At 39.7% G+C, this 15,787-nt stretch overlaps 1 protein-coding gene across 3 annotated transcripts in view; it reads left to right on the plus strand.

The window, feature by feature from the left end:
* The first annotated feature begins 840 nt into the window (after nt 1-840).
* PROSER2 (proline and serine rich 2) overlaps nt 841-15,787 on the plus strand; it is a 455,053-nt gene continuing 440,106 nt past the window's right edge. For 2 of the 3 annotated variants that reach the window (XM_044088306.1, XM_044088308.1), the window contains exon 1: nt 841-1,078. The gene's annotated coding sequence lies outside the window, so the exon portion shown is untranslated. Of the gene's footprint in view, nt 1,079-10,852; nt 10,939-15,787 lie in introns of all 3 variants that reach the window. The other variant, XM_044088307.1, reaches the window with a different exon arrangement.

The following is a 15,787-nucleotide window of genomic DNA, read 5'->3' on the forward strand; positions in this document are numbered from 1 at the left end:
TCCTTTGATAATCACATTGCCACAGTAGTCAGGAAATCCTTCTACGTGGCACACCTCATCACAAAGTTTCTCATCCAGGAAAAAAGAGGTCATTGTTCCCCTCTACTTGTCACTCATTAGACCCATTATAGAGTACAACGCCCCTTTTGGTATGTACCTCACAAGACATCTAAAACAACTGAAAAGGCCACAGAAATACCTCACAAAGAGCCTCAAACAGATGCCCTACGCAGACCATCTTAAAAAACTCCAGCTTTACTCTGTCGCATATTGACTACTCAGAGGCAATCTCTGCCTAACATACAAAGCTATGTCAAACTCAAACCCAGAGCTGTTGGACATGCTCCACTTAAAGAAATCCCAATCCCTCCAAGCTACACGCTCTAGGGACCCAAACCTTGTCAACACAATAAAAAGAACTTGCAGGGATAGATTCCTGTCCCAGAGACTTTCCATACTCTGGAACAAACTACCTGCATATATCAAACAAAGCTCCTCATTAGCACTCTTCAAGAAAAATCTTGATGATTGAATGGGAAATAGGAAATTCACCCCGGGGGTCACCTCAGTGGCTCTGCTCGACAGGGGCAAAGAAAAAAAATTATTGTGTGGCGAAAGCCAGGGTACCTCTCCTGTTAGGCTTATATAGGCCCTAAGACCAACAGCCTAGTACCCACCAAAGAACCTAGGAGTTTTTTTTTTTTTTTAAAGAGAAGTAGTTCCCGGACAGACCGCACGATGGCGGTGATATGTAGTTGTTAGCAGTGTAATACTTCTATTTCTCCGCACAAATTGACTGAAATGTGCTGGTAGGTCACACCTACTTCTTTCTGGGCCGTTTGAGAGAGTTTGGGTTGGGAATGTCGAAGAGGAGGGACTTTTTATCGTGTTACAAACTCGCTCACCGGAGAGCAGTACCTGCTGTTAACTGGGAGGTAGTACAACTTCTACACCTGTTGTAGCAGAGGTTGCTTGTGCTTCTGAATCGGTAAAGGGAAATGAACTTTTGATGCTGCGGTTTGTTTTTCTGTTCAGGAAAGAGTCCGTAAATTGACAAAAAGCTGAATGAGCACGCTAGGTATGTATGTTTTGTTTATTTATTTACGGGGTTTAGTTGACATTTTGGGATGTAGCTTTTGTAACAACGTAGTTACGGGGATGTGCAAATATCTGACTGGTACGATTTGAGACGTCTGTAAAGGGAACGTTTAATATTCTTCCAAAGCTTTAACGGAAAACATGTTTAATCTTCTTTAGGGTTTGAAACTTATGCCAAGGTTTGATGCACAAGTACATGACATACTTTGGGATAATTGCAGGAACGGGAGTGCTAGGGATTTTAAACTAAACACTTGGGATTGTTGTTATCTTAATAGGCTGCAGTCTTTGGGAAAAGAGTATTCGGGGAGGGGGGTTTTCACACCCACGAAGCATAGCCGCAGTTGTAGATGTTGGTGTTAAGCTGTTCCCCAAGAGTGCCTTTTTTCTTCTTAGATACTGTTGGTAGCCAGATCTCACAGTCTGTAAGGAAGCAGGTTGAGCCTGTCTGTACAGAAGTTCCACACCCTCATTGAGGAACATTGGCATGTATTTGTATTGTTGTAAAATGACCACTGGTATTTGTAACTTTGATAGTCTTAGTCTGCTACTTTTCCTTCGTTTCATATTTTCTAACCTCAGACGTTGAATTGTTGAAAACTTTGGAAACATATATACATTTGGCTGTGCCTCTTTGGTGCACTGTTGTGATTACATCTGTAATGTATTACCTTGATGTGCATTGTAATACCTGATGCTTTATTACATCCTGAATTAGAGTTTAACTGTATGATCAACCAGACATCTTGGTTTATTTTTACAAGTGAATGCACAACAAATGGTTATTAAAATAAGTAGCACCTAGTGCAAGTCTGTCGCATCTTCTCCCTAAAGTTGAAAATCTTATAGCTGTAGTAGCAGGTTAATGGCTGTTTATAGACAAATAGAAGAAACTGTTTATAATAGCAGGGAAAATACATGTGTGTGTAAAAAAATATAATATATCTAGTGGTGTAACTTCATATTAAAATGATTGAAGCAGAGATGAGAAATTAAAGGGAGATGCCCCCCAAAGCGTTTGATAAGGCATATATTCAGTGCTAAGGTGAACAGGTTTCACTTTAAAATTTGGCATTCCTGGTTCTAATGCTGCTGCTTGCTTGATACCATCTGAAAGGGGCAGTGAACAAAGTAATTTATTGGTGCTTTAGTAATCCGGTTAAATAACTTTTTATGTATGTAGTGGGGGTTGTAATAGGGTGGGGTTTGGAGAGGTGGTAGAATCTGTGTTGATCAAATAACCTTTTGTACCAAGGACACTTTGTTTACCATGGAAGATTTTTTTTTTTTTTTTTTTTTGAGGTGTTATAAGCCAGACATTAGGTATCACTAGTGATAAAGATGGCATTCAACAATAAATTTATGTAGTCCAGTCTCATGCTGGTTGAATGTAGAAAGTGTTAAATTCCACTCGCATTGAAAACTGGTTGTTTGGTTAACTTGCGAGTGGTAGGATTTTTTTATATATTGTAATTATAATGTGTTTTGCAAATTAGAGTCTTTTTTTTGGTATACATGATAGCCTTGCAACCACCCAGCAGTCACAACAATTCTTTGTATAGTTATGCTGTACTCATTGTATAACATTGTCGGTAGCTTTTGGTTTTCTTTATGGTAATTATGTATAACATTTTCGGTAGCTTTTGGTAGGTAACTAATTTGTTTTATCTGAAGACTGGGTATGGATTGAAAGGGGGTCCAAAAGGAGCAACTCACCCATCTAGTTAACAGATACAGTTGTGTTGTAGTGTAGTTTTTAGACAAAAACTGACTGCTTTAATTTGTTCTTTTTTTTATCACTGTGATTGCCCCTGGCACTGTTTGCAAACTAGGATTAACCTCCGAGACAGTGCCTGTTATTCGGTCATTTGTTTTCCATATTTAATTTGTATTAGAACATGAGGCCATGCTGCCAATCTGTATTATACGTTCATAGGTAGGTTCTAGGCTATTGGCCCAAGGGCCTAAGTAAGCCTAGCCAACAAGGTTCCCTGGCTTACGCCACCCAAGAAAGTTATTTTCCTGTGCCCTTGTCGAGCAGAGCCACAGAAGTGATCCCCAGGGTGTATTTCCTATTTCCCATCCACTCATCAATTTTTTTCTTGAAGAGTGCTAATGAGGAACTTTGCTTGACATAAATGGGTAGCTTGTTCCAGAGTATGGGAAGTCTCTGGGACTGGAATCTAGCCCTCCAGCATACCAGCTTATGACACCCTCCCTGACTTGTTAGCTCCACTTTGTCCCAAAACTACATACTAGAAATAGGCACTGCTTACATAAAACAGAGCACACTTCAGCAGGAGATTTTATCAAGGTTTCAAACCACCCATACCAGTGGTGCAACTTTACCATCAAGTCTCCCAACTCTTAACGGAAAAGAATAGTTCTCATGAATTTATAAATATACAGTTTGCCAAAACAACAAGGTGCTGGAATAAGCATGAGAAGTCTAGGAAGGGGCACTAAAGTGGTCTTGACCTACGAGGGGAAAAAAAGGACAAAAAAAATAATCAGTTATGCAATCTAGAAAGTCATCACTATTATAGAACATACTCCACAAAAGACCTTAGCACCACTGCAATGCACAATTTTAATTAATCTGCAATAACATAGGCAGCAGTTTACTTAATGCCGAATGTGTGATAAAGAGTCCTTGGGACCCAGGTGGACAGTAATCTCTCATTTGATAATCACATCGCCACAGTAGTCAGGAAATCCTTCTATGTGGCACACCTCATCACAAAAGGGTTCTCATCGAGGGGAAAAAAAAAAGGTCATTGTGCCCCTCTGCACGGTACAACGCCCCTTTTGGAATGTACCTCACAAGATATCTGCAGCAGCTGGAAAGGCCACAGAAGTACCTCACAAAGAGGATTACTGGCCTCAAACAATGCCCTACACTGACCGTCTCAAGCAACTCCAGCTCTACTTCGTAGCATATTGCCTACTCTGAGGTGATCTCTGCCTAACATATAAAGCTATGTCAAACCCAGAGCTGTTGGACATGCTGCACCTAAAGAAATGCCAGTCCCTCCGAGCTACACGCTCTAGGGACCCAAGCCTTGTCACCACAATAAACAGGACAATGGTCTCATTCATTGTAAATCTAGAATTTTTGAGAGCTAAGTTTATGATCAGGTAGGAGCTACATATTTACTGTGGTCTTTTTCAATAATAACTTGTGACATGAGTAGTGCTGGGAATAGGTTTACCTAAAGCATACCTTTTGGACCCAGTCCATATTCTGTTGTGTAGTCATTATGACATTTTAAGCATTTGTTCATTGAAAAAAAAAAAAACCTTTACAAGGTGGATGGGGCATTGTACATATATTCAAAACTTCCATTATGTATGATTCTGAAAGAACATTTGACTTTGTGTTCACCCTGGTATTAATTAATGGCATGTACAATGTGGAGAAAGCAGTTCACTAGTTTTAATAGCTATATTCTTTATTAACTACTGTATGTATTCCACTGCCACGGAATTTCTGAATGCATATTTTGTATTTCTGAATGCATATTTTGTTTGTGGTTCTCTAGTGATTGTGAATTTTGAACCTTTACAAATGTACTTCCTTGTGTTCTAATTCATCTATTAGTCAGATGATAGTACTCTCTCTCTTTGCCATCTCTGCAGGTAGATCCTGGAACTCACTCCTAGCTGATATTACTTTTATTTACCACCCTGAGTCAATTTAAGATAAGACTCGAACAATATTTGACACTAAACTGGCTATGTCAGTGTATCAAACCAGACTAACTCTTCTCTACTGAGTTAATAGCTATAATTTATCTTGGTTGTGTTAATCTGGACTTGCACCCGGGATTATCTATAACCTTGGAATTTGTATAATTTTGTTAAGTATGTAACCACTGTATATATTGTATCTGTAATCTTAACTGCTTATCTTGGAGGTTTTCTCCACGGGCCTCCACTGAAAATGGACATGAATCCAGTCGGACTATCCCGGTCAGCAAATGTAAAATAAATAAGTAAATAGTAGGAAGGGAGGTGCTGTTCTGTATCCCACAGTGTTGTTCTTGCTGTTTTGGAATGAATTGTATTCCTCTTGTTGACAGTGTCCAGAATGGTAGCATACACTGGCATTGACTGCTAGTCCCTCTTAAATGTGCAAGCTTTTGCTTGGTCTGTTCATTCAATGTGCCTTCTGTTTAAAAAAAAATGTCCTTCTTTTCGAAGTTTTCAGCAGTGTTTCTGATTTAGTTCTGTGGTTCCAATCCTATCTGGCATGTATTTGAGTTTGCTCCATTCTTCCTCTGCTATCACGGAATTTAATATAGATTTCTGCAGGTAATACTGACCTGAAAGGGAATAGCTATAAGAACTTGTCTACTTTATGGGTTTTCTTCAGGTGCTGTTTCTTTTCCAAAATGTGTTGTTTGATTGGGATACACTGTTTGTGCATATTGCATCTACGTTTGCCTTAGATGCCTTTGGGCAGAAGTCATGGTTGATAAGGGTCAGAGACCTGTTTGTTCACATTGGTGCTGAAATTATGAACAGGGCAAAGTGAGCAGTTTCTGATCCTCAATAGCGTAAAGAAGAGTTTGACAGCAATAACGGTAACAATTACAGTTGCTTTATGCAAACGTCTGACTTTTTGAAGTAGAGTAGTGAGCAAAGCATTTCTGGAACACAAATATTGTAAGATGTAAAAGATGGGTAATATTAAACAGCAAAAATATAACACCAAGAGCAGGATTCCATACAACCAAAGTAATAACCAAGTAATTTATTAACACTTTCTTCACCACAAGTAACACAATTCCTTGTATACACACACAAATAATTAATCATTACTTAGTTAAAACAAGTGGTAGACAATTCTTAAAGGAGCCACCACTCAGAAAAATAAAACTAGAATAAGTTGCACAACATAAATAACGAATAAAAAATACATAGGTAAATGTAACACAAACCCAAAAATAAGATATATATTATGTTATAGTTTCATAGCTTTCAGGTGGAGTAGAGGTTGAATATGTGTGCTCATTTAAACCAGGAAAGGCATTTGCATATAGCTTGAACTGCCAAAGCACTTCTGTTTAAAATCCAAAACGGTTTCCCAGTCGCCACCATGAGGGTTTGGTGTAACTTGCTCCAAAATAGCAAAATGAAATTTTTTGTATGTTGCGCATAAGGTATGCTTACATAATGAGTCATTCTCATTTTTTGTCAAAATATGGGTAAAACATTTATCAGTGTGTAGGTGTGTGTTTATCTACATGTACGTGCGTGTATGTGCAAAATAATCAGCTTTACTTGGTATGCAAACCGAGATTGTTGGAGTAATGATAGCACCTATATACATAATGAATAGTGAATTGATTGACTGTGTACAAGGATCTAGAACAGAGAGATCAGCATTTTTACATCTTAGCAGTGCAACATTTTTAGTAATGGTCAGATTATAAAGTTGAAAAACAGAGTAAAAAGTATAACGCTCATAATATGTACAGTAGTTAATATTACAGGGAGTCCAGCTAGTTAAAGATGATTTTTCCTAACCAAGGTTAGTAAAAGAGCATAGCTATGTATTAGTTAAATGTGGTTTAAGGATATTTTTTTTTAATTTTGTAGTGGTGGCAGTAATTTTTATGTTTTGGTGGTGCTGCAGTAGCGTTGTCACCTCATAGCAAGACATTATCCCGTTCGATTCTCAGCTAGAGCGTCTTCTGTGTGGAGGCATACATGAATGGGGTGTGCCTTCGTTGAAGGTTGTGCGTCAGGGCTGGTAACCCGGTACGTAAAAATCCACTACCAATCATTAGCGGACCAGAGTTCCGCTGTGGCGACCTGTAACCGGGAAAAGCCGAAATACACAAAGAGGCAGAGGATTCCAGAGTTTTGCTACGTAGTTCTTTAATAAAGATTTGTTAATGGATTGCAAGACGCGATTAGTAGAGTAGGGTTGGAGGAGGTAAGGGCAGGAGTTTTGTCTGGTTGGTAGATTAATTGATGGGCCGTGGTCAGTTAGTTATAGGCTAGGAGATTGGGCAGTTCTAACCAACTGAGTTGTTTAGAGCTAGGCAATGATATGATCTATAAGTAGAATCTGTGGCAAACTTTGATGCCGTTTTATTGTAGCAGGTGTCAAGTTTGTTAGGTTTGTGAGTATGGGAAATGCATAGAGGGGGATAGAGACAAGGTGAGGTCTGGCAGTGGTTGCGTTTTGTTAGAGATTTTTTTATGTCTGTGTAGAAAATTTAGTTTTTTTTGTGTACTTTATAGACTGGTGTATGTGAATGTCAAATTTTATGTTGCTGTCTATGATTACACTGAGGAGTTTGGTATGGGGTATTGGAGAAATAATTGTATTATTTATTGATGAGATATTGAATGATTTGGGGGTTTCAGTGGCTCTTGTGGGTTGAAAAAGCAATAGCTTAGTCTTATTGGGGTTAAGTATGAACTGGGCATTAGCCAAGAGTATACTACAGAGGAGGATTGCTGGGGTTACATGTTGGAGCTGTGAAGTGTGGGAGTAGCACAGATTAGAGTTGAGTCGTCTGTGTACTGGACATGGGATGCATGAAGGGTTAGCAGTATGAAGATTGTTAGTAAACAGAGTGAAGTACATGCCAACAATAAGGGACTCTGGCTAACAAAGTTTGCAGATGACTGCAAACTGGGAGCCATTATTGAATCCCCAAATGATGTGGATACTCTACAAAAGGGCCTTACAGAAACAGATATTTGGTGCCAGAGCCATGGGCTCGAGCTCAATGCCAAGAAATGTATAGTTATCCCCTTTGGGGAAAAAAACATGTACCTGTGAATTACCATATAGGTGGCATTACACTAAACAGTGAAAGTGTAATAAGAGACTAGGGGACACAGGTGGACAGTGGTCTCACCTTTGATAACCACATCAGTCAGGAAATCCTTCTATGTGGCACACCTCATCACTAAGGGCTTTTCATCCAGAAAAAAGGAGGTTATTAAACCCACTGTACTCATCCCTCATTAACTCCATTATAGAATACAACGTCCTGTTTGGTATGTACCTCTCAAGACATCTGCAACAACTGGAAAGGCCGCAGAAATACCTCACTAAAAGAATCACAGGCCTAAAGCAGATGCCCTACGCTGACTGCCTTAAATTCCAGCTATACTCTTGTCGCATATCGTCTACTCAGAGGTGATCTCTGCCAACATACAAGGCCATGTCAAACCAAGAGCTGTTAGACATGCTACACTGAAAGAAATCCCATCCCTCAGAGCCACACGCTCCAGGTATCTAAACCTTGTCATCACAACAAACAAAACATGCTGGAGGGATAGGTTCCTGACCCAGAGACTCCCCAGACTCTGGAATAGTTTGCCCATACATGTCAAGCAGAGTGCCTCTTTGGCCGTCTTCAGAAGGAACCTTGACGATTGGATGGGAGAAAGGAAATTCACCCCGGGGATCACATCAGTCGCCCTGCTAAATAGGGGTCCAGGGAAGTAAATAGTGTGGGAAGAATTAGACAGGGAATTGCTATGGCTAGGCTTGTATAGGCCTTAGGGCTGATAGCCTAGTTTAATCATGGTTTCCCTTTCCTTCAAGGCACTCTTCACCTAATTTCTCTTCAGTTTCCTCTCTTCCGTTATGTTACATTTGTAGTGGTATCTTGAAGGCTTCCTTTGTGCGTCTCTGGAGACAGTGTCAGTATTTTTTCAGTGGTTCTGATTTTTAGTTGGTCATAAGCTGCTTATCAGACTTGTACTATTATGGTCCCAGACTCTTGTTCCAGCAAGAATGGCCACCTTACCCACTCGCTAGGTAGTTAGCCTGAAGTTGTGTAACATGTAATGACAAATTTCCTGAAGAAGTAATTTGAAGGTACACTAAAAAGATAGCTGTGTGTCGAGAGAGCAAGAGATTATACAATTTGGCAAAAACGGGAGAAATTGTACTTCTAAAGTAACATACATAAAAGGAGAGGGAAAGGATTTTGATAAGACTTGTGTAGCATTTTACCTGTAGTTGTCTCATGTGAAAGAGAGATCGAGATCCACTTGCTCCTTCCAGATTGTTGTGGTTTTAGGTGTGTAGTGTTTAGGCCTTTATTGGATCCCCTCATCGTGGTCCTTAGTACAGTACTCAAGTCCTGCAGGCACAGAACTTTCCCGTGTATAAATTGTGATATTACAACACTGACGCTTTTTTTTTTTTTTTTTTTTTTTTTTTTTTTGTTGTTGTTGTACTGAACTTGCTTATGCTTGGTTTGCTGACAGCAAATTATGTAAATTCTGCTTCCCCTTTCCTAATTTTGTACTTTTCTATTCTTTGTCTGACTATTTCTTTTCATATGCCAAATACAGCTTTGTCATTGTTTGGCATAAATATTCTGGTACCCAACTTTTATATAAAGATGTTCTGCTGAGAATTAAACTTAATTTTCTAAACCTTTTCACTTTATAGAGTGCATGGTATCACCTTGTGGTGTGAACATTGGCTGTAGGTGATGGTCGCTATTGATGTGACACCCCAAACCCATATTCCCAGCAAGAGTCTCCAGCTCTTTCTGTGGGACCCCCAGGTATTCCTTAGGCAAGCATAAGAAGTATTATTGTTCCAGTGTGTCCTGAGTCTGTCCTTGGTCATTATCCTAATGGGCTATGGTCAGCTTATGGAAGGTACCCGGGGGCAACCTGTATGGGTATGCAGACCAGCTCAGCTGATTTACGTTTAAAAAAAGAGAATCATTGGTTGCACTGAAAGAGAGTATACACTGATCAGTAATTGAAAGCTTTGTCCTGCAAGTAAGCTTTCCCTTCACTCTCATAGTCTAGTGCAGTACTGTAGCTGTTATACACATTCTCTCATTGGTGCTCTAATCCCTTTTACTTAAACTCGTGATGAAGGGCCCAGGATATTTAAAGTAGTCTGTCTGGGGTAGTTGTTCCCTTTCCCGTGTAGAGAAGAGCAGTCCATACTTTTCTGGATGAGAACTATGATTTCTGATTTGGAAATGTTGATTTTCATCACATCTGCTTCACACTCATCATAATTCACACACTTTACATAACATTTATTTATATAGAAATGTGGAATATCTGGAAAATGGTACTATTTGTCTGTGACCTTTTGATTTTTTTAGCTCTTGTTCTTTTGGTAATATGATTTATTAGTACTACGGCTATTGGGATTTGACATGACAGTGTTTACTTCTCAGAATCCTTGTACTCTTGTGTCTTATAGACTGCTGAGGGCAGAAGAGAATTGAAGAAATGGGTTATTTCACAGGCACTGGTACTTTAGTGGCTGTCAGTGTTTATAAACAGGGGATAGCCTTTAGGAATTTGTCTTAAGATCAGTAGTCCACAGTTTAAAATATTGAGGATTGCTTCATAGTCTTCCCAACCTCAATACCTAGCTGCCCTTTCCTAAAGCTGTGGAAGTGGTGTTGGTGATCTCTGCTAGAATACTGTTAAAAAAAAAAAAAAAAAAAAAAAAAATATATATATATATTAGTTGCAATGCCTTTTTTTTTTATGTATAAATGTTTGTCAGGTAGATCAAAGCAGTTTGAGCAGAGGCCATGTGTGATTTCTTCTCAATAACCACCTGCATGCCCTGTTACACTTTTCAAAAGAGAGTAAGGCCTGTAAGTTCTGGAGTAAATGTAAAGGGCTATTCTTTTTAAGGGGCAACAGGGATTCACATTGCTTGACCTGTAGGGGAAGGTACTGGGTGATGAACTTCTCTCTCCATGTGTTTTTTATTTATTTTCTGCTTTAGGTCGAGATTTCTTGTTCTAGTGTTGGCTGAAGTGTTTGAAACATCGAGAAAAAAGAAATCAAGGATAAAGGGATGTCTGTTTGATGGTAAGCAAGGTAGAAATATTTCTTCTGAAGCCCATGTGACATTTAGTACTGGTTCAAGGATTCCTGCTTGTCCTGGTAGCTAAGATTTTTAAAAGCAAGTAATATTTTTTGTTGAAAAAAAATTGCAGAGATTCCCAAGTTTTTTGGTGTGTTTAGTAAGATACCAGGCCAAAGCATGGGTCATATTCTATAATCGATATGACCAGGACAAGAGTACAAAGGAATTGACTTCCTTGGTTTTAGAAGAGATGGCTTTGGCAATTAGGTGTGAGATATAGAAGGGTTTCCCAACTGTTTTTGTCTCGTAGTGATCAAAGGAAGCAATGAACCCAACTTCTCTGTTCTCTAATCATTGATTCACTTGATAGCGTGGTATTGTTGACACAGTAGGTTGTAGCGATTTGTTCTTCCCTGAAGGGGATGGTGCTACATTTCTTGGCATTTAGTTTAAGCCCTTGACCTGTGTTAATTCATTTTGAAAGGTATAAATATATTTGGTTGACTTGACGGCTACAGCTAGCTTGTGGTCATCAGCAAATTTGGTTAACCAGAGATAATAGCATAGAGGACAGAAAAATTCCAAATAGAAGGGGGCCACACCTAAATGAAAACTCCGGCCAAGCTAGAACTTCCAATGAGTGACCTCCCAAACTTCCTGTGACTGAGGCACTTGTGATATATGTAAATGACCCTTATAAACATCAGTTGTTTCAGCTATATGGCGATTCTGATTACCCACAAATTTTACATTTGAAGTTGTTTTAATGGACAATTTCAGGCCAATAAAGCCAAACACCACTAGCTATGGATATGGATATTTCGGCCTTATAACCTCGTCAACATAGCATAAGCAGAGTGTTTGACTAAGCATAAGAAACACAGGTTTGTTATACCCAGCTGATGTCCATTATCATTAGGGTGACTGCAAAATATCCCAACTAACAAATTTAAAACAAAAGAGTGAGAAGGTCACAAACCAATCAGTAAAAACTAAATGAAAACTCCGGCCAAGCTAGAACTTCCACTGAGTGACCTCCCAAACCTCCTGTGACAGAGGCACGTGGGATATTAGTCTCTTTTCTCTGGAAAAGAACTTTTACTCATGGTTTACCATAGGATAGGGGATGCCAGATTCCACTAACGGCTAACAATTATGATAGCTCACTATTACAACGTGCATTGGTCTTGTACCATACTTGAATGTTATCCTGTTGCAATTGTTTCTTAATGCAAAAAGTTATACCTGGTATTTTACACTACTGTATGCTCTGAATCATCGTATTGTTTTCATTATTCAATGTTTAATGTTTTGTACCCAGTATTACAGTGTTAATGTTGTTTTTAAATAAGCTTTTCCACTGTTACTTTTTTCTCTGCCAGCTCATAAGCTCTATTCATTCACTATCTCTTTCCCCAATTACCTTTTAACAGAGTGGTCTCCTGTGTAACTAAAGCACAGCTTCCTTTCCTGCCTTCCACTCTTCTGGGAACAAAAGAACCTCAAACCTGAGCTCATATCTTGTGCTTTCAAGAGGCACCGACTCACTTTGAGAATTAAAGTATGCTACATTTTGTTGCTTGACCAGACTTACTGTTTTAGTGTATCTCGAGTTAAGCACCCTCCTGTACTTCCAGCAGCCTACAAATTCCCTATCCACATTAGATACCTCCACTTCATTTCTATCTCTATCTTCCTCAACTATCCTTGTGTGTTAGCATAACACACTCCTTCCCCCCTCTCCTTCAGTACTTAGCCCTCTACCATACTGTCTGTCCCTGTAACCATACATCTTGCCACCAGGTGGCGCCTCTACTACTGTTCTCCTGTGGATTCCCTTTCTCCCACCCTTATGCTTATCTTCTGCCTTCACTAACCTTTCTTACCTGTCCTCTAACTGTAGTGTCTTCCTGAACTGCTTCTTAACCTGACCTCTCATACTCCACCTATAATCCTCCATTCCAGCTCCTCTTTATTTCTATCTCTATACATTAAATAACTCACTGGTTCACTCACTTACCTGTCTGTTTTTCACTTTCTCTGATTGTTTCCTGCTGAACTCCTCTCTCTTGTGTCTACCCGCTCCGTTCGCCCTGCGGGCTCACTCCGCTCCCCTCCCTGCCCCCAAATCCCACCCGCCCCTACAACCTCTACATTTATCCCCACATAACCACACCCACCACATTCTGCAACCAATCAGAACATACTCTTCTCCGCCTACTCCATAGTCATCCCCTCCCACTCACTCCCTCTCTACCTCTTAACTTTCCTATTTTATACGGTCTTTTACTCTTCTCAACATGTACAACACTCACCATCCTCTCCTACTACTAACTCTTCTAACTATTCTTTCCACCACCTACCTAATAACCTACTATGAACAACCATTAAATCCTAATGTTAACATTCCACATAGACACACCCAAACTACCCCCCCATCTACACTCACAACACATCTTAGTCTAACATATTGCAACACATATCTTGACTCTAAATATCACAGACTCTCACATATCAAATACCTTATTCTCAAACACACAAAATACTTGTACTTCTGTAAGCCTTCACAATTAAATCACCTCATTCATAATCTACAATTACTTGATGGGGACATCCACCCCAACCCAGGCCCAAACACTTCAACAACACCCCCTAACTCCCCACAAATCAAAAATACTCATACACCAGATGCTAAACCTACTAAATCTCTCTCAATAGCTCATCTTAACATCCGTAGCATTTGCAATAAACTTCCAGCTCTCCATGCCCTTCTAGAAGTCCAGCAATTTGACATTCTCTGTCTTACCGAAACCTGGCTCAAACCCCCTATAAAAGATAATGAAATCATTCCCCCTGGCTATAACATCCTAAGACAGGACCGTCTTAATAAAAAGGTGGTGGGGTAGCCATTCTATTTAAAACTGGACTGGATGTGAAGAAATCAGCCCAAACCCCTCCATATGACTCTAACGCTGAACTTCTTATTTCAAAAATCTCCCTTAACCCACACAAAACTATTAATATTATCTGCACCTATCTTCCACCAGGCAACAACCCCCCCTTATTAGAAAACCTACTTAACTGGTTTTCTACTAATCTTCCTCAAGAAACCATAGTCCTAGGTGACTTCAATATTGATTGGAATGCTTGCAATCAAGCTAATCCATCCACCCTTATCAACCTGCACGGATTCCACCAAACCATCAACTCTACAACCAGAACTAATAAGAGCAATAATAAAGATACCATACTCGACTGGATCCTTACAAATAGTCCCCAACAAAAGTATTCAACAGGTACCCTCCCAGATGACCTTAGTGACCACTCTCTCACATACATCATTAGGCACAAAACTCAGCTAAAACAACCTCCACTAATTCGACTATGTCGCAGCAAAAAACACTTTGACCCTCAAGAGTTTCAAAATGACCTTACCCTGGTTAACTGGTCTCCTCTTAAAACTCTCCCTATCGACGACGCTGTTAACCTCTTTAATAAAACCTTTCTTTCTATTCTAGACCAACATGCACCTATGCGATCTATCCGCATGAAATATAAAACAGCCCAATGGCTTACAACCAACACAAAACAGCTGATCCTTAATAGAAATAAGGCATGGTCTCAGTGGCGAACCTCCAAAGACCCCATTGACCACCTTAACTTCAAACAAAAAAGGAACATGACAAAGTCAGCTATCATTAAAGATAAAAAGAACTTTTACTTCCGCCTACAGCAATCATCCCACCATCATCCACACAAATTTTGGAAATCTATTAACACACTTCTGTCCCCCGGTAAAGTTGAAACTCCAAATCCACTTGGCTCCTGCCCTGACTCTCCTTACAAACAGCTAATGCTTTTAATAACTTCTTTACATCTACTATACTTAATCTGGCCAACCAACAAACCCCTGACCCCACTTTATTAGGTAGCCCAAGCTACACTCCTCCACGTATGCAACTTAAACCCATACCTACCTCCTATATTCTAAATCTACTTCAAAAACTTAAAGCCTCTACCCCTTCAGCTGACAAACTCCCAGCTGAATATCTCCAGCTAGGTGCCAAAGCGGTTGCCTACCCAATCTCTCTACTAATAAACAGAACCATAACCGAAAATACTATACCTTCCCTATGGAAAATCTCACACATCATCCCCCTCTTCAAAGGAGGCGACTCATTTGAATACTCTAACTACCGCCCTATAGCACTGCTATCTCCTATTGCAAAAATAATGGAGAAATGCATCCACAAACAGTTACTTAATCACCTCCTTTCTAACAATCTCCTCGCTAACTGCCAACATGGCTTCCGCCCTTACCACAGTACTACCACAGCCTTAATATCCTTCACTGACTCCATTAATATTAACCGTAATAGCAATCTTCTCTCATCAGCATTCTTTGTAGACCTTTCTAAAGCCTTTGATATGGTGAATCACCAACTCCTTCTTCATCGCTTAAAATCACTCTCTCTTGACACCCCTGCCTTAACTTGGTTCACTTCCTACCTTCAAAACCGTAAACAGGCTGTTTTATGGAACAACAATCTCTCTGAACTTCTCCCCACCACCTTAGGGGTCCCTCAAGGCTCCATCTTAGGTCCTCTTTTATTTTCCATCTTCATTAATGACTTGTATCTTGCCACACCCTAACTACTTGCATTCAGTATGCTGACGACACCACCATCATTTGCTCTGCCACAAACCAAGCTGACCTTCACTACCTTACCCAAAAGACATTCACTACTATTGAGCAATGGTTCTCTAACCACTGTCTCCTCTTAAACCCTAAAAAAACTAAACTCCTCCTCTTCTCACCTACACACCTATCTCCCCCTATTAATTTCACAA

This window comes from Protopterus annectens, chromosome 11.part0 (genome assembly GCF_019279795.1).
Source record: "Protopterus annectens isolate FY-2018-M chromosome 11.part0, PAN1.0, whole genome shotgun sequence".
In the NCBI taxonomy this organism is placed as follows: domain Eukaryota; kingdom Metazoa; phylum Chordata; order Ceratodontiformes; family Protopteridae; genus Protopterus; species Protopterus annectens.